Source organism: Muscardinus avellanarius (assembly GCF_963383645.1).
Source record: "Muscardinus avellanarius genome assembly, chromosome: X".
Lineage (NCBI taxonomy): Eukaryota > Metazoa > Chordata > Mammalia > Rodentia > Gliridae > Muscardinus > Muscardinus avellanarius.
Genome location: NC_137792.1, coordinates 21,419,603 through 21,439,330, shown reverse-complemented (window position 1 = coordinate 21,439,330; position 19,728 = coordinate 21,419,603).

Below are 19,728 nucleotides of genomic sequence, written 5' to 3'. Positions count from 1 at the left end.
GAAGTCAGTGCAATTATTCATTCCTTCCTATATACATTCATTGGTGGTTTATTTCACTGTAAGGTAGTAGGACATAGGGATGCTATAAAAGTTCTGGGTTATGTTACGATGCAAGAAACGGACTTCTATGCAATTTCCCCTCAAAAGCTACCCTTCATTTAGTTTTCTATAGATTAATTGGACTATGTCCATAAGAGACTTAAAAAATAATCTGTCATTTTCATGAAGCATGCATACATACATGTTCACATACACACATTCACATACCATATGATTTCTGACTTTGAGTTAGTCATGCCATTTTACAGAAGAGAAATCTGAATATGAGAAGAATAAAGAGATATACTTAAAGCCACAGAGTTTGTCAGTGTTAGATATTCTTTCAAACATAAGTTTTCGGGTTCCACAGTAAGTTAGTTAACTCTAAAATCCTTGTGCCTATGAAATTCTGGGATTAGGGTCAAATTAATCTAAAAACAATAAAATAATTTAGGCTAAAACTTATTATATATTTTTGTTGAGATATTTTATCCTTTTATTAATAAATTATAATTATGCATCATAGGGAGATTCAATGTGATATAGACATACATGTGTATAGATAGAACTTGGTGGGTTTCCCTCCAATTCCCACCCCATTATCCACCCCTCCCTGTATATTAGTGAGATTGGTAGTGATACCATCATATATGGACATAGTAATATTTGAACTGTTTCCTTCATTAGCTCTCCTTTTTCCCCATGTTTCTTCCTCAACCCTTTCCACTGTTCTATTAAGCTCTCTCCTCATTTGTCTGAAGTTGTTTTTGTTTTCTATTTTCTCCCTGGCTTGCACATATAAGAGAATACATAGGAGCCTTGACTTTCTATGAGTAGCTGATCTCACTTAGTATAACATTCTCTAGTTCCTTCTATTTTCCTGTAAATAACATAATTTTGTTCTTTGGGGTTGACAAAATTTCTCATTAAAAACACAAACAATAAATGCTGGTAAGGATGTGGAGAAGTGGAAACTCTAAACCACTGTACGTATATAACACATTTAGATTATTTGTTCATCTATTTATAGACACCTAGATCAGTACCATAATTTGGCTATTGTGAACTATGCTGCTATAAACATTGATATGCATGTATTACTTTATTATTTTGATTTTATATTATTGGAAAATGTGTCAGGTGTGGTGGTGCTCATTTTTAATTCATGTACTTGGAAGGCTGAGACAGGATGATTACAGTTTTGTAGCCAGCCTCAGCAACTTAGAACGTGTCTCAAAATAAAGAATAAAATAGGGCTAGGGAGTGTAGCTCAGAAGTAGAATTCTCTTGGGATCAATTTCTAGTACCACAAAAATAAAAAATATATGGTGGTTCCATTTGTTGTCTTTGGTGGAACCTCCATTTTGTTGCTTTTAGTATGATTTACATGTATTTTCATGTTGTAATTTTTTCATTCAACACAATGTAATGAATGTTCCACACTAATTTTTGTAACTTGCATAATGAAGCCAGAAAATCAAGTATAGAAGTATAAAAATCGATGCTCTCCCTAATATGTGGAACCTAGGGGAAAAAAGAGTCATAGGAGGAAATCTAAACAAGGAAGGAGAAACAATAGATGTGCAAATAAGGTGACATAATTGAGGGGAATGAGAGAAGGGAAGAGGTAAATTCCCTAATGTAAATGATGTACATTCACAACTATATCAAAGTCAATCATAAAGACAAACATGAAAAGAAGGGAGGAAGAGGGAATAAGGTGGGAATTGGGTAAAGGCTAAATGAGTGATATGTGCATGTATGCCTCTACCATCTTGTACTCCATTAAGATGTATGACTACAATGTACCAATACAAAATTTTGAAATATAGTATAATCAACCACTGTGTTTCCTCATATGTCTCAGAATGAGCAAGGAAAAGCAATGATAAAATTTTAATTTGTTTCTGATTACCTTAAACATTAAAGGAAGTATCTTATATATGCTTTTTTCTTATATGTTTAGTGTGTTCTTGTTTAGCTAAATCATGAAAAAATGAATCTACATATGCATTTAATAATATACAGTGACAATGCATATAACCCACAAAGATATTTACTAGGGCTTAATAGATAAGGTAATTGAAATATAATAGGTAAAACAAATTTGCAATATAAAGAAGAAAGTTGGAATCATACTACCATATAGTGCAGGAACAAATGGTGGACTAACACTTTCTTAAGCAAGAAAAACATTAATTTGAATGGTAACCTAAAATTCATACATTATACAAAACCCAAATCACAATAAGAGACTTAAATGCACATTTTAAAATTACAAAACTTTTGGAACAGTACATAGAAGAAAATATTCATGACCTGGAGTTAGTCAAAGAGTTCTTAAACTTGACACCAAAATCACAATTCATGTAAGCACAAAATAGATAAGTTGAGCATTATTGAGATAAGTTGTTTCTCCTTTATGAAATACCACACTAAGAAGATCAAAAGACAAGCTATATCCTGGAAAAATATTGGTAAATCACACTTCTGACTGCTACATATCAAAAATAAATAAAGATTCTCTAAACTCAGTAGTAAAGAGATGTCAGATATGAACATTCTTGACTAATAAAACAGAAGATAAAGATGTTTTAGAATATATTTGCTTTCCTGATAAGAGCACCATCTTTTTCTCTTTTTATTACATCACAGGAAAAAATACTTGCTCCTATCAAATTGTAACTTGATACCCATTGATTAACCTTCCTCACTCTCACCCTATTCACACCCTACTCTCCATGGCCTCTGGTAACCACCATTCTACTCTCAACTACTATGAACTACTTATTCAGATTCCATATATGAGTAATATCATGTAATTTTTGTCTTTCTATACCTGGCTTATTTTACTTAACAGAGAGATCTCCAGTTCCATGAATGTCATCACAAATAACAGGAATTTTTTATGATTTAATATTATCCCATTGCATATATATATATATATGCAATATATACTATATATATACTATATTTTATTTATCTATTTATTAGTTGATGGACAAACCACAATGAAATCTTTACATACTTTTAACTTTCTAGTTTTAACCCCCAAACAGAATAATAGAATAATTATGTCTAAGAAATATATATATATATATACAAACTATACAATGTATTGAAGTATATATATACTTACTATATAATATATATAATATATATAATCACCAACAAATTTTGTTCTTAAGGAAATTATCTTATCATTTTTATTTCAACTTCTGTATAATCATTCAACCCTTTTCTCAAGTCTCCAGAGGAGAAACCCTAGCGGAGTGATGGAGGAGACCTAAGGGATAGAGACTCAGCAAGGAAAACATCTGAATGAACCTGATGTACATATACAAAATTATAATTCCAATAACAATGCTATGCACTGGGAGTTGGGAAAGAGGAGGGAGTGGAGTGGGAGCTGGGGGAGAACTCACTAAGTTCTGCATGCATGTATTCTTCATTCATCATGATATATGATTACAATGTACCAATAAAAAATCCTGCATGTTTATGATTTAAAACCCTTGAAGTAAACTACCTCTTTACTCTGCATTGTATTTATCTTTTTAAAGACATAACTCAAATTCCTACCACTTTTCTTTTTATAATTGGATTCAATTGTTTTTACATTCATAGATATTTTATGTTCAGAGCTTTCTTATCATTTTAACTTTGCTCATACTTTCTGCATTGATGCCTTGTTTGAGATTCCACTGTTTTCTTTCTCCTTCAACACATAGTTCACTACCAATTTAAGAATTTTTTAACTGATTTCATATATAGTACACACTCCATATACATATGTGCTTAATGAAATAATTTTGTACAAAAATAAATAGGATCAATTAAAACAGAAGAATGAAAATAATATTTTATGCAAATAAAGTATGACTTAAATAGTATATAAAAACATAGCAGATATTTTATTTAATGTAAGCATAAAATCATTATTTCTTTTGCTTTTGTTTTAATAACTATTGTTATTATAATTTGGATATATTATTCATTGGTCATCACCTTGAGGATAAGGAATTCCTAATCTTCAGGGTCATTTTATGATCTTTTCAAGTTAGTAATGTAAAATTTTTCAAGTAGTAAAATAATATTTGTGTCCCGCACTGAGCTGAAGACCTTGCTCAGTGGTAGAAAATGTGCTTTGCATGCAAAAATCTATGGGTCAAATCCCCAGCACTGCAAAAATAAATAAATAAATAAATAAATAAATAAGGACTTTTCAACTTTTCAATACAAGAAGATTTGTGAATAACTAGGAAAATAGTTTGAATTTAATTGAAAAATCACCTTAAGAACAAAATTAATTTCAATAAACTTTGAACTTTACTGAATACTAGTTAAGACATAATCAAGAGATTTGTATATGTAACACAAATTCCTTCCTATATCCATCAACTTTTTTTGTTTTTTAGTCTCTAAACAAATTAATGATGTTTAGTAATCCACAACTCTAGTTCAAATAGCTAATTCTTGATCCCCTTCAATGCAAAGTTATTTAGATCTTTACATACTATTACCAAAAAGCAATTTTTAAATGAATGTGCCTAGATGCTAACAATAGGCCTTTACCCTTGAAATGACATCCACTAGAAATACCAAAGATCGAACGGGTCTTTTTGAATTTCTTATACATCCATCTAAAGTATAGATAATTTATGATAATTTTCTCCATTCTTGAGTAGTCAGTCTTAAAGCATCTAATTAATGGAGGGCACAAATCATTTCCTTAGGATTTGTTATTTTCCTGACTGACTTGGGTCAATCCATTTGAAGCAGAGAATCACTTTCTGGTAGAGGTCAACTAAACAGATATCTCATAACTTTAAAAAATGCTGTACAAATGATAATGGGAAGGCAAGAGGGAAGTAATGAAATTGTTATCACTTGTAGCTAGTCACACTAACCACACTTTCTACTAAAGCAATGACTGTGCACAATATCTCCCTCATACGTTAAATATTCAAAATCCAAGTAGACAAAAGTAAATGTGTACTAAATCTATTAAAATAATGAGAAAACAGATTTTTCCATTAAATGACATTATTTGATGCAGTATAATACCAAAGTATTTCTTAAATAATTTTATTATAACTATGTGTGAATTAAGCCATTCTGTAAATCAGGTTTTTCTTCTCATAACTACAGAGTATTTTACAAAAATGAAAATAACTTTAATGTATTTGTTACTTAAAAAATCACCTTTCATATGCCTTGTATTCCTAAATGGTAAATATTCCAGTTCTATCTAGTACATTTTTGTGAGAGTGTACATTGTCCTGTCCTATGCATAGAGGTAAGTCAGTGGTTTATTTTATTTCAGATCAAACATTGTCTTTTATTGGTATTAGTTTGAATTACTTATAAATTTTCATCAAATTTTATGTGTTAAAATAATATAGCCAAGGATGGTGGACATGGTGGCACACACTTGTAATCCCACTATTTGGGAGGCTGAAACAGGAGAATCATAGGTCCGGCCAGCCTCAGCAACTTAGTGAGACTTTCTGCATCTTAGTGAAAACTGGTTTCAAAATTGAAGGCTGGAGGTGTAGCTCAATGGTAGAATACCCCTGGGTTCTATCCCTAGTATAACACACACACACACACACACACACACACACACACACACACACAACTAATATGTTTAAGGTAAAATAAGCTAAAGATGTTTATATCAGTATAATGTCTTAAATGCTCTCTCAAAAAGTAGCTGCCAGTTTGCAGATGATAGCTATTTGAAGTATTATGATACTAAATTAAAAGACATAGAATGAAATACAAAAAATAAACAAGCAAACACAGGGGCTTTCTTGAGACATAAACGGGAGGCTACAATAAAGTGGTCATTTCATACTATCAGATAATCTGATCTTGACATACATCTTTCTTGACATAAAGAGAAGAGCTTAGAATGTTAACAAGATGAAGCTGGCACGTGAATTAATCTAATAACTTGACGTTAATGGTGGTTATCCTCTACATTTTCAAGTTCTTTCCTCAAACATTATATGAAATTTGAAAATAAGAGAGCTCTGCAATACCCGTGTGTGTGTGTGTGTGTGTGTGTGTGTGTGTGTGTGTGTGTGTGAAGGAGAACACTCAAAGTACAAAATAAAATCATTTTCAGACCTCAGATTTTCCCTTGTGATATTGTTGAAATTGTTGAATATCTCTGATTACTTGGATTATACAAATGTCCATATTTTCTTTCCATGTATATTGATGGTATTTAAATATCATGACGTAAAGGTGGACTTTGAATGAAGAATTAGGACAAGAAAAAATTATGTGAGGAACTTTAAATGAATAAAAGTAGTTGGGTCTTTTTCATGGATTCTGAGTTTTTTATTTCTGAGGACTCTTTCTGAAGTTTAGAATTAGCATTTGACTATTACAAATTGTTCTGCTATGAACATAGTTATGTATATGTTGCTGTATTTCTCTGAATTCAACCCCTTTGGAAAGATACCCAGGAGTGGTATAGCTGGATCATATGGTGGATCTATTCCCACCTTTCTTAGGAATCTCCACACAGATCTCCATAGTGGCTGAACTAGTTTGCATTCCCACCAACAGTGTAAAAGAGTTCCTCTTTCCCCACATCCTCGCCAGCATTTGTTGTTGTTTGATTTCTTTATGCTTGCTACTCTGACTGGGGTTAGATGGAATCTCAGTGTAGTTTTGATTTGCATCTCCCTGATGGCCAGTGATGAAGAACATCTTTTCATGTATCTATTGGCCCTTTGTATCTCTTCTTTTGTGAAGTGTCTATTTAGTTCATTTGCCCATTTCTTGATTGGGTTGTTTGTTTTGCTAGTGTAGAGTCTTTTGAGCTCTTTGTATATTCTGGATATTAGCCCCCTATGAGAATGGTGGCTGGTAAAGATATGGAACCAACCCAGATCTCCATTAACAGATGAATGGATAGCAAAACTTTGGGAAATACACACAATGGAATTCTATTCAGCCATAAAGAAGAACAAAGTTATATCATTTGCAAGAAGATGGAAAGCCCTGGAGAGCATCATGTTAAGTGAGATCAGCCAAGCACAGAAGGAGAAGGTACATATTTCCTCTATTATGCCCAAACTAGGAAACACAGAGGATACCAGTGGGACTCCAGATAATGTAGGGGAAATATCAGCAAAGTTTGAATGGAAAGATAGGAGAGGAGGAAGGCTGATCTTGATTAATGAGGGTCTACATCTGAATATGTGTAAAATTATGAATATGACATTGTTAACCTGGACAACCATTGGTGGGAGGGGGAAAGGGAAAACGGGGGAGGGGGGGAAGGGGAACCAAATATAGTTTAAATGTATACTATTTATGTTCAATAAAAATTGTTAAAAAAAGAATTAGCATTTGACTCATTGATTTACTTCTGAAATATAGAAACTATCTGGCATTCTTCTTTTCTTTCATCCCAAATTTTAATATAGGATTATAACTCTCACCACAAACTAAAAGAATTGTTGCATTTCTAAATTTTACTTGATTAGTACTGTTATCCTGGAGACACAAAACTTAGGTGTCAGTTAAAATCGTAACACAATTTTTATTTCCAGAGCATCATTAAGCATCTGGTGTATATCTAGTGATGTAGGAAATAGAAACATTAATTTGGATAATAAATGATTATGGAACACTAATTTATCAAACCTTACTTTAAGTATTTTAATAGAAATTCTTATCTTATGAAGATAACATGTTTTAATCATGATCACAAATGACATATCTATAATATGTCCAAGTTAACTCTTTTCTAGTTAATCACACAACTGAGCAAGAGTAAATAAATCTACTTAAAATAATTATTAACTATAAATCCAATATAGCCATCCTGATATATAGGCTTTTCCACTATTTTCTCAAAGATACTAATTTTTCAAAATCATAAAAGCGTTCCTCAAATTCATTATAATTTTTCTAGCTCACTAAATGACATCATTATTCTCCCTTTTTTGCCAAGGGCCCACTTGCTCAAATACTACTAGTTCCTTTAAATAGCATTAGAATTTTATTAAATATTACCCAAGTATTATCACTTTTACTCTAATAGTCTATTAATGATTTTACCACCATCTAATTATATTCCTCCCTAATTTATTCTCCACATATTAAATATTTAAGATTATATTTAAACACATATTCAAAAATACACACCTATAAACATGTCATTCATTGCTCAAAACCACTCATACAAATCCCAAGAAAGGCTTCCCATTGCTTTTATGATAAAGACCAAAATTCTTAACCTGGATCAAAACCTTGAAGAAATTGTTACTTTATGTACTTCTTTTCATACAATCTCCATATTCCTCTCTAAACTTAACAACTCTGACATTAAAGTTTTGGAAAATCACACACACACACACACACACACACTATTATTTCTTGAATGTTCTCCTTATCTTACCCCATTTTGACTTACTCAAGGCAAGCTCATATTTTAGACTTCAGCTCAAACCTAACATCATCAATGAAAACCCTGAAATATTCCTTCCATAACCAGGCTGAGTGCCCTAGTGTAGCCTTCAAGGTGTAGTAAGTCAATATTTAATAGAGAAGTCAACATTTAATAGAGAAGTCCAATTAAGAAGACTTTAGATGAGCTGAAAGAATAAGCAGAGAGTGAAATACCCATGGACTTGAAACTGCAGTCATTTTGTCACCATGAGTAAAATCTAGGAAAGAAATAGTGTTATCAGATGTCAGGAGTTTGAGCCATGAAACAGATACTGGAACCACAGAGCTAGAAGGTACCCTTCTGAAGCTAAAAGAGAGGAGCAGAAAGAATCACTGTCAAAGAGATGCACCAAAAGCAGAGAGAAGGTAATTATCCTGGCTGGGCTTTGCCTTTGCAAGTCCATAAGGAAGCCACTTACAAAGAAGCCTAAATTATGTTTCCAGGATAACTCCTTATCATATAAAACAGAAAAGAAATGGGATAAAATGCATTTGAGAGCAATGAAGCAAATAACTAGCTAACATATTGTATGCTTTAAAACATTCTCTAATTCTCTAATTTTCTCAGAACACTTCATGATAAAAGTCTGCTTCCCTTCTAAACTCTAAGTGCCTTAGGAGAGAAATAAATGTCCTCTTAGTGTTTTACCTCTGCTGTCTAGCATGGTCCTCAAGAAATGTACCAAATGAATATATTTTGAAATAATTTAACCAATTAACAAATTATTCTGGTATTTGAAAAAATGTTTTAGTCACTACAGCAGACTCAATATGGAAGTGTATTCCAAGTACTCTTAACATAATTGGGGACCATGAGGGATTTTTAGAATCATATGGCACTGATGAATCCTTTCACTGGAAAAAAAATGCACATAAGCACACATTATTTTATATTAAATTTTCAGCTCACATGCACACTGAAATCCAACCAGGGAAAGCCTGTGCTTCTAATCTGACAACAATAAGACCCTCTCCACTTTGATGTGGAATTATTTCTGTGTCTTTTTGCTTTTACAATGTTTGGGACCCACCACTGTCATTTACTGGAAAGGGACCTTCCACCTGAAATGCCTATCATGAATCCCAGGACCTCAGATTAAAATTATACTGTGAAGGCAAATTACTTGTCCATCAAATTCAAAATAATGTTTTCACTTTCCTTGGCAACAAAGGAATTCACCATGAATACAACTTGATTCGAAAATGGCTCATGGGACTATATACAAGTTCCATATTCATAAATGTTTAATTTACATAACAAGTGTCACTGAGCTTTGAGACATTTACACACATCAAAAATAAACGTATATTGTATCAAATATTTATTTGGAATTTTATTAATTACTTCTCTGTAGCATATTTCCCTAAATCCTAGTGATTTAAAACTACACACACTATTGGCTCACATTACTTATAATTTGGAAGTCCAGGTTGAGTTTATATATGTACTCTGGCTCAGAGACTATCAGGCTGTAATCAAGATGTCAGCCAGTGCCATGACCTCATTTGAAAGGTCCACTTGGGGAAGATCTGTGTTAAGCCTACTGGCACAATGGAAATCAGGATACAGTTCTTGGAGTGAACTCTTGGACGCTCTCATTCCCAAATTTTAAATAGTGTATTTCCTATTCATCAAAAGGCAAAAGCTAGGAATACCATCTTAGATTTCTCTTCATTTTTATCCTTGTAACTCCTACCTTTTCTGTATTCTGTATTCTTTTATTGGCACATTTAAAAGAGGGATTATATTTAACATTTAAAAAAATAAACTTGAATGAGTTATTACAGGATAGTTTGACTATCTTACTCCTGGGAGTGATAATATAATTTTACTTTTGAGAAGACCTTTATAGCTCATTAGCTTATGAATTATGTATCTTTCACACAAAGAAAGCAAATGTAATTCTAACACTTCATGGGTAAGACACCCTATATTTATTTCTCTTAAAACTAACTAGAGATGCCTTCAGATATTTCATTACCATTAAAGAATTAAATGGTTCTAGAAAAAGTCAACTTTTTCTTCTCAGCAGGCAAGTTAAAAATCACTTATTAATGCATAAGTGTATTATGTAGCTTGTGTATGTTTTAAAAATAAGAAAAGTAAATTTACATTTTCAAAATGATCTTTGTTTTTTACCTCCCATATAATTAGAACTTCTACAGTTAAAAGAAGGGGTGGGTGCTAATATTTTTAGTTTACAATTTATGCCTTACCTGTAGAAACATAGTTCACCATAGTTAAGGATCTGAATATAACTAGAAGAAAAAAATTGCCTCTATGGATTTCAAGCCTAAAAATATCTATTCCCCAAATAAAAGAATGACAAAGCAGAATTGAACACATAGAACTAAATATTCGTTGAAAATCATACCTGGGAATAAAATCAATGGAATTCCTGTAATTTGTCTAAAATGTGAAACTTTTTTAAGATTCATTGTGTTTGAATGTATTGTATAGGGCTTCATTTCACATTGCTTAATAAAACCTATCAAGTCTCCCCTCGTTTCCTATACTGTATACACTAAAATATAGTGACTGTAGGTTGTTATGGGAAAGTGGGTTTGGGGAAGTTGTAGAGTATGGTAAAAGAATAATATTTATTTAGTCAGTAGTTAAGCAAAATTCATGTAGGCAAATGCCTACACAGGAATAGGTCAAAACAAAGTCCAAGTGAGAAAGCTAAAATAGAAGCAGAAGCACTGAAAATAAGGTTGTTTTTCTCCATGTTTTCCTAGAATCATTCTTGTTCACTCCTCAGAACAAGAACATGTCCAAATTCCAGACCACCCCAAACCAATTACCATGTTATTTTGAATCTACTCAAAGAAGGGAGGTTATGTCCTATATTATTCTGTTCATCTCTGTCTCTGTTTATCTCTCTCTCTCTCTCTAGTAATATATTTATCCATACATGTGAATGTCAGGAGACCTGGGGAAACAATTCTAGCCCTTGTTCACCATTATTTTCAGGGATTTAAAGTTTCAGAATGAATTCTCCTTTTATTGAGTTGCCTACTTTCAATTAGTCCTAAGAAGTAACTCTGTGGGTACAAAAGAAAGAAGAAGGCAGCAAATTTCAACTTTGTCATCCAAAATTTATGAAAAATAGTTTTATCTGTTTATATGTTCATAGAGTATGTCCAGAATTAAACAGATACAAACCTAAAAAGATAAATAGTACTGCAAGAAGAGAAGGATGGCACAGAAGGTAAAATTAATCTCACTTATCAATTTTGCAGCACTTGCTTATTATTATGCATTGACATTTCTCTCTTTAGCCTTGAGAATTACCTTCAGCTTTTCTCTGGAACAGCTCTATGACATGAAAATATTCATTTTAACATTTCTAAAGTCCCTCCCTGCTCTCTGCAGATCATTATTGTGTCAAATCCATATAAATAGAATGAAAAGATTAAATAATCATTGTATCATACCACAGTCTTATTATTATGATACTCTTATAAACACTTCAACCTCAATTTGTTCAAACTAAATTAATCTTTCCCCCTAAACATGCCCCCTTTTCTAATTGAAAGGCATCAGCATCTCCCAAGTTGGTAATTATTTTTTATTGTGTCTCTACTTGCCCTGTTCGCCCTAATTCTAATCAATCAGGAAGTTCTGTTAATTAAAACCTTTAAATATCTCTTGAATTTATCAACTTCTCCTTATTCTCACTGCTATTATTGTAGTTCGAATTGCAACCATCTCTAAGATTTCTGCAGAATTCTTCATTAAGGCTCCTGGCTTGTTTTCCTTTCATTTCTATGCAGTTTTAAAAGAGATAAGATACTGCAATAGCCCTTCAAATTGTCTCAGTTGCATAATTTTCATAATCTAGCTTGTTTTTCTTTTTGCTCTAGCTGTGGCCACTTTTCCTCTTATCTCCTGTATAAAACACACACACACACACACACACACACACACACACACACACACACTTGGTATCCTAATTATATATACTTCAAGATTCACCATAATGATTATTTTCTTTAGGAGGATTTCTTTGATATGTTTAGGTTGTCATATGTACACCTATACTGTGATTACATTATGTGATTACATTACAGGTGTTTAGTTGTCTCCCGTTAAAGGCTGGAGATTGAAGAATGCCTGTGGATGCGCATTCATATTAGCATTTGGCACAGAAAATTTTCTGGTTTATAGGAAGCATTTGAGAAACAAACAATCACTGGATACTTGAAATAATTTAACTTTCATAAATACCAATTCCAACCTTAAATGCCTAACCATTGGCAGTGTGTTTGTATTTAAACATCACCACAATTAATTCTATTATTTGAGTATGGAATTCATTCTCTAATAATACCAGTACCTCTGTGTAAAGTTCAGGTATGCAAGTATTTTCCTAATCTCATCACAATAGAGAATCTTTTTATTCCAATCACATTGCAAAGGGAACTTAGGCAAAAGAGGAGTTAGTTAGGTTGCCTACCCAAGTGACACACTGATAATCAAAATTGATTCCAAGATCGGGTCCATTATGAAAGCTCAGATACTGAGCTATGCTCTTTTTCACTTTAAAAGGGGGAAAAGGTACTTAGAAAAACTCTCAGATCCCTGAAGATGAATGTTATTTTTTATAAGAGACATCTTTAAATTGTCTCTCATCTGAAAACACTTAGCAATATATTAAAAATTGAAAAGGCTGAATATTATAAAATTTGAACATTTAATAATTGGAAAATTAGTAACTAAAGAAATTGTGCTTGGTTTTGGAAACAACTTAGGTGATTGGAATATCACTAAAATTTATATCACAAAAATTATCTATCACAATATTTTTGTATCAAAAAAGTGTATATGCAAACATCATAAAAATTGTAGGAAAGTTACCAACTCAGTGTAGAATAATTATTCCCAAGGAAAGAAGGTGTCATTAACCTAGTGTTCTCAGAAACATAAGTCTTCTTTTCAAGTAGTAACCCGTGAGAAATTTGATTCTGTACAGATAGACTCTGCTCTGGATCTAAACTAAAGAGAAATCAAGAAACTTGACCTATTTTCACAAGGAAACCAATTTAAATCAAGGATACTGCAAAATGGTAAGATCATCTGGAGTGCTAGGGGCTCTTGAGGAAGAGGTTTATTACAGAGCACACACCATCTTACTCCAAAAGATACCTTAGACAAGCCCTCCTCCTCAAAAGGATTGCCTCCTAGTCACGGAGCCAATTATGAGGTGCCCTTTCTTTGTGGTCTTCATTTGCTGTCTTTATTTCAGATAGTTCTTGGGCCAATGAAATAGGAAGGGGGACTTCATCTCTCTTGTGTAGCTCCCTCAAGTTTATAAAACATTCACAGGCACATCCAAGCCTTGATAAATTTGTATTTTGCACCTAGCCATTTTAGGCAACAAGAACAAAAACACTTTATATTCTTGAACCTTCCCTTCTAAAGAGAATGAGGTATATTAAAGGTGTAAATATTTTAAGATAAACCAACATGTTTAAATAGTAATTTCATTAGGCACCATTCTAAATGTTTTATACTTGTTACTTCTTTGAATCCCATTACAATCAAATAAAGTAAATAATGTTTCTATTTTAGAGAAACAAAATTGAGGCCCAGACATATTAGGTATCTTGGCCATAACACATGAACAATGCTTGACATAATTTGGTTTTCAATTCATGGTCTCGTGTGTGTGTGTGTGTGTGTGTATGTGTGTGTTTTGTGTGTTTGTATGTGTTACTGGGTATTGAACCCCAGTGATGTTCTACATCTGAGCTACACCCCAGCCCTATTTTATCTGTTTTATATTTTATTTTGAAATAGGGTCTCACTAAGTTGCCTAGAGCCTTTCTAAATTGCTGAGTCTGGCTTTGAACCTGTGATCCTCCTGTCTCAGCCTCCAAAGTACTAGAATTAGAAGCATGTGCCACCACACCCAGATCATGGTATCTATTTTTGTGTTCAAATTCTTATCCACCAAGCCTGCTCATTTACAGAAACAGATAAGGATAGAATTGTGAATCTAGAAATGTATGCATATGTGGGTGAGATATAAATATGGATGCGAATGTAGATTCGGATGAAAATAACTATATGCCACTATATCTATGTTTATCTTTTGAATATAAAATAAATAGTAAATATATATATATATCTATATCATAACCCTATTTTAATGTGTTCTTTTATTTTCATTTTTAAGCTTTATTATTTCAGTTCCTCATATCACTAACTAGGTATCTTCATTTCTTTTCTTGAACTGAACTATTTTCTGTGTGGGGATAATTGCTTCTTGTACCGTGAACAACTGACACTTCCCTGAAATAACTGAAAAGACCCTAGGGACAGATTTATAGTCAGAGGCCTTAGGTGTTAAAATACCTTTGGGACTCCAACTGAGCCTGAACATTAGAGCCCTAGGGAATGGATACGCCTTATCATTTTTCTTAACTTTCCTTTGCTGCTTATTCTTAACAACTGGCAAAGACTCTCATAAGTACGTGCCCAGAGCAACCTCAAGAATATTGCAGGAAAGGCATATTTTTATTCTCATATTTTCATTGTTTCATTAAAGCAAAAAACAGGCTGATATTGCTGAAGGCAACTAAGTATGCAGGCATGGCGATTGGATAATTAGAAATGTATAATTTTAGAATAATAGAGGATTTCTTTAAAGATATCTAGAATTGCTGTATATTAGTGATATTTCTCTTTGAGATATGTGACTTCAGTGTTTAAGAGAGAAAATGCAACCTAAAAATCAGATTAATAGTTGGTTACAATAGAAATTACAAATGCAATGTTAAGGTATAATTGACTTGGAGAAAACTGGCACTTACCTTTAGATGAAAGAGAGCAATTTAGGGATATGTGAACTCTCATTTTCTGTCTCTACCATTAAAAAGAGAATAGGAAGAAATGAAACAGGAAGGATTATTCAGGAGAAAAGGCCAAAAAGAACCCCAATGGTAAAACCTGAATGGCATTAGAAAATATTATTGATGGAATTTGTTTCATGTTCTTACCTGGAGGTCTTTAAAGCAAAGAGTATAGAAGAAAATCCAATCCTAGCTATGGATGGCACATGCTTATGTGTGTCAAGAAAAATGTATCAATTAGATAATCTCAAATAAAAATTTATTTATTTATTTGGTACTGGAGATTAAACCCAAGGGCATACTACCTCCAAGCTCCACTCACAGCTCTATTATTTTTATATTTATTTTTAAGCAAGGTCTTGCTAGCTTTATGGGATTCTCATTATTTGTTGAGGCAGTCCTCGAACAAAAGATTTTCCTATCTCAGCCTCCCAGGTACTAGAATTAAAGGCATGCACCACCACACCTTACTGAAAACTCTTAAAAGAAGTGTTTCCATACACCCTAAAAATAGAAATAGTATGAGCAAATAAATGATAAACTCCATAATATAATTATTACAAATATTACTGTTGATGAATCAAAGGGACAATTACCTATAAAATCTGTGGTTACAAAGACCTTTGATGAGTTAAAGTAGAAAAATTAAGAAAAAATGCATTTGGAAAGAAAAACATTACAAACAATAAAAGGATCAAGATATTGTTAAAGGCATGTTAAATTAGCACACATCTATAAAACTAGTGTTTCAAGTGAAGCTTAACAAAATTTGGGATGTGAGAGAGGAGAAAAATTAAATTCTATTAGTTTACCTCTAGGACAAAGACAATAAATAGGTTAAGAATGCTTCTATTTTGGGAGCAAATATGTTAAGGGACAGAGATGGAAAAGTAGAATTACTTGAAATCTAATTATCCTCCGCACTATGCTTTGGGGTTAAAATGTGTCCTTGAGGAATAAGAAGATATATATTAAGACATGCATTGTACTGTTGCTTGGTATAGCAACCTAATGATTTTATATTGTAGATGTACAGTTGGGTTTAACACCTATTTAAAAAGAAGGGGATGAGAATGGTGACATACTTTTGTAAAAAAGAGCTGAAATGCAGATGTTCTTGAGTTTAACTCCAGGGTACAAATCTAAGTTCAGAATGTTTATTAAATGTGAACACTTGAGTTTTCACATTTCCTAAACTTTCCATATAAGTTTAGGAAAGAAACTGGATTTAAAAATCCAGTCAATGAATCTAAATACTAAATTTATAAATTTTAATTAAAGGGGGAATTAAACTTTTTATCATGAAATATTTCCAAAATAGTGGATATAGTGATTTTATACATTAATTCATGTACACATAATATTTGATGACTGATTATTGTCATATAGGTAAAATAATAAGACTAGCCAGTATCCATCTTTGCCTTTAGCAGAATAAGACAATAAAAGTAAACAAATGATGTGGTAATTCTAGATTGAAAAGGTCTTTGAGAATGGAAAGTAGGGCAATGTTAGAATGAGAGAATGGTTTGCCATTTCATATTGTATGGGCAGGGAAGTATTTTTGAAGGACTGACTTTTGGACAAAATGTAAAAGATGATGAGCTATTTCACTTGAGATATACATAGTATCATGGAGTTCTAATCAATGGGAACAGCAAAAATAAAGGCCTTAAGTGGGAAAGAGATACTCACGGCCAGTGACCTGGAAAGAGGTGAGGGCTTGAAGATGAGGTAAAAAGTGAGAACTGGGAGGATGCAAATTCACTTCTTAATACTTTTTTGGAGAAAGGTCTGATGATAAAAGTCACATATTTTTATTACTATAAATGTGCAGAAATCTGGCTAATAGGAATTTTGAATGACAAAAGTTTGAATGAGTAGTTTTTTAAAATTACATCCAGAAATAAAAAGAAGACCACAAAAAAATTCTTTGTTGAATTCCGGTATAATTTTAAAACTTAGTATATAATAAGAACTGAAAATTATTAGTAGTTATTATTAGAAATAATTTTGCATCTTTGTGATTGAGATCTAAGAGCAACTAGTACTACCTTAACCCCACTACTTTCAGTAAGCAAGCAACCAATCAAATAAAACCTACACATGAAGGAGATTTTAAGGCATGCAATTTGTATTAAATTTACTTTATAAAGTCAATTTCATGGAACATATAATGTCTAAATAAGAGGCATCAAGAAATAAGGAAACAACACAATACTTATACTTCAGAGGTTCAAAAGCTAGATAGAAATGAGCAGTTGAGGAAGATTGGGATGGACCTGAGAAAAGTGATCAATGATTACTACTAGGTAACGAAGGAATTAAGACTTTTTATCTTTGTCTTGAAGGATAGTCTAAATGATGTCTAATAAATGTCTTCAAGTTTTCAAAATAATGCTTTTAAAGAGCTGTAAACAAAAATGGATATTTTTTGAATGATTGTAGTGTAGAGTTAAAAATTATATGCCAACCCTTCCATGTCAGCTTTACTTTGTAAAAAAAAGATAGCGGATCATATCACCTAGCAGTTACAGATTATGAAAGGTTCTTTTCAAGAGAAATTATCCAAATTTTCAAATAAATAGTAATATATCCAAAATAAATACTAGCCAAGGGGTTTAAGTCTTTTTCTTATTTATCATGAAACTTTTCTGTTTCTGACTCAGTCAAATTATCTCACCAAATACCAAGTATATTATATTCAGGACATTCATTTAAGGGTTAATACAATTGATGTTAAAAATAATGAGGTATAATCAGCTGTTACCTAAAAATAAAAATATTCTATTGATATATCTAGAATTATACTGAGAAAATGCAGTAATATCTAAGCAAAGCCAAGGATTGTACATTTTCTCTTGTATGTGGAAACTAGAGAGAAAATGGGAAATATAAGGGACTTTACTATGGAAAGAGACTCATAATATAGAAGAAGGGGACTGGTGGAGAAAGTTGAGGAGGGTAAAAAGAGGACTGAGGAAGGAAACAGATCAACTAATACTGTGGCAATATTTAAAGGAATTACAGTTTTTAAAAACTGAGTGATTTTAAATTGTAAATTATACTCATTGCTATTACTTATATAGCATGGTTATAGGACAATTAGTAAGCAGACAGTTAAAGATTTTCCTGGCCATTAAAGCAGATAAAGAAAGAAACATGGTCTATTCAGGTAGAGAAAAAGAGATGTATAAATTGTACAATTTAAAATAAAACTCAAAATGAGACTAGAACTAACTATTTGGATACAGGAATATTCAGAGAGCTTGACATTAAACTTAGGCCCTAAAGGCAGGCACGGTGGTGCACGCTTGTAATCCCCGCGCTTGGGAGGCTGAGACAGGAGGATTGCGCAGATTCGAAGCCAGCCTCAGCTACTTACTGAGGCTCTCAGCAACTTAGTGAGACCCTGTTTCCAAATAAAATATAAAAATAGGTCTGGGAATGTAGCCTGGAGGTAGAAAGCCTTTTGGTTCCACCCCCAATACCACATAAAATAAAATAAAATAAAATTAGGCCCTAAAATTTACATGAGGCCAAGACAATTTTTACCCCTTTTATTTTCCTCCTCTAAATTCATAAGGTATGAGAAAAGGATTTTGGAGTTTCCTAAGAATACAGATACACAACTGAACAATAATAATAATAAATTATTACTAATAAAAGTGGCCTATGTATCCAAGAAAATACTTAAGAGTGAATTCTAACCTATGAGACTCTGGGAAGATATTAGCCATTACAGCTGCTAATAAAAGTGACCTGTATATCTAAGTAAATACTTGAGAGTTATTCTTACCTCTGAGACACTGGGGAGATATTAGCCAGTACTACTGCAAAGAACAGATAATTGGGTAAAGTTTTCAGCTTATAATAAGAGTGTTTAAATGACTTAACTAACATTCCATAAAGATTTACCATACATCTCCCTCTTTGCCCAGGAAAGTTGCAGCTTTTACTTGTTGCCTAAGCCTACAAAACATTGCATCAATTTCTCCAATTCTTCATCCTTCCCTTTATCTGTGTCTTTTTTATAACACTTAGCTATGACTCCCACTCTATGTAGAATAGACCTTTCCAACCCTTGATACTGGTCTTGACTATAAACCTCCCTTGGAAGAGCCATGACTCAGATAGAAGCTTGAAATGGAATAAGCATTTCAATACTAGGAAATTAGGGTTCTTTCCATATTTGAGAATGGATAGAAAGGCTGAGGTTTTTACCTGAGATTTCACTCAGGGTCAGAGAAGGAATATTTGACACAAAATGGAGGAAAACATCCAGCTGATTAAATATACCAAAAGCCTAAAACAGAATATAATTTCCTTGGTTACCATAAATAGGCAGAAAATGAC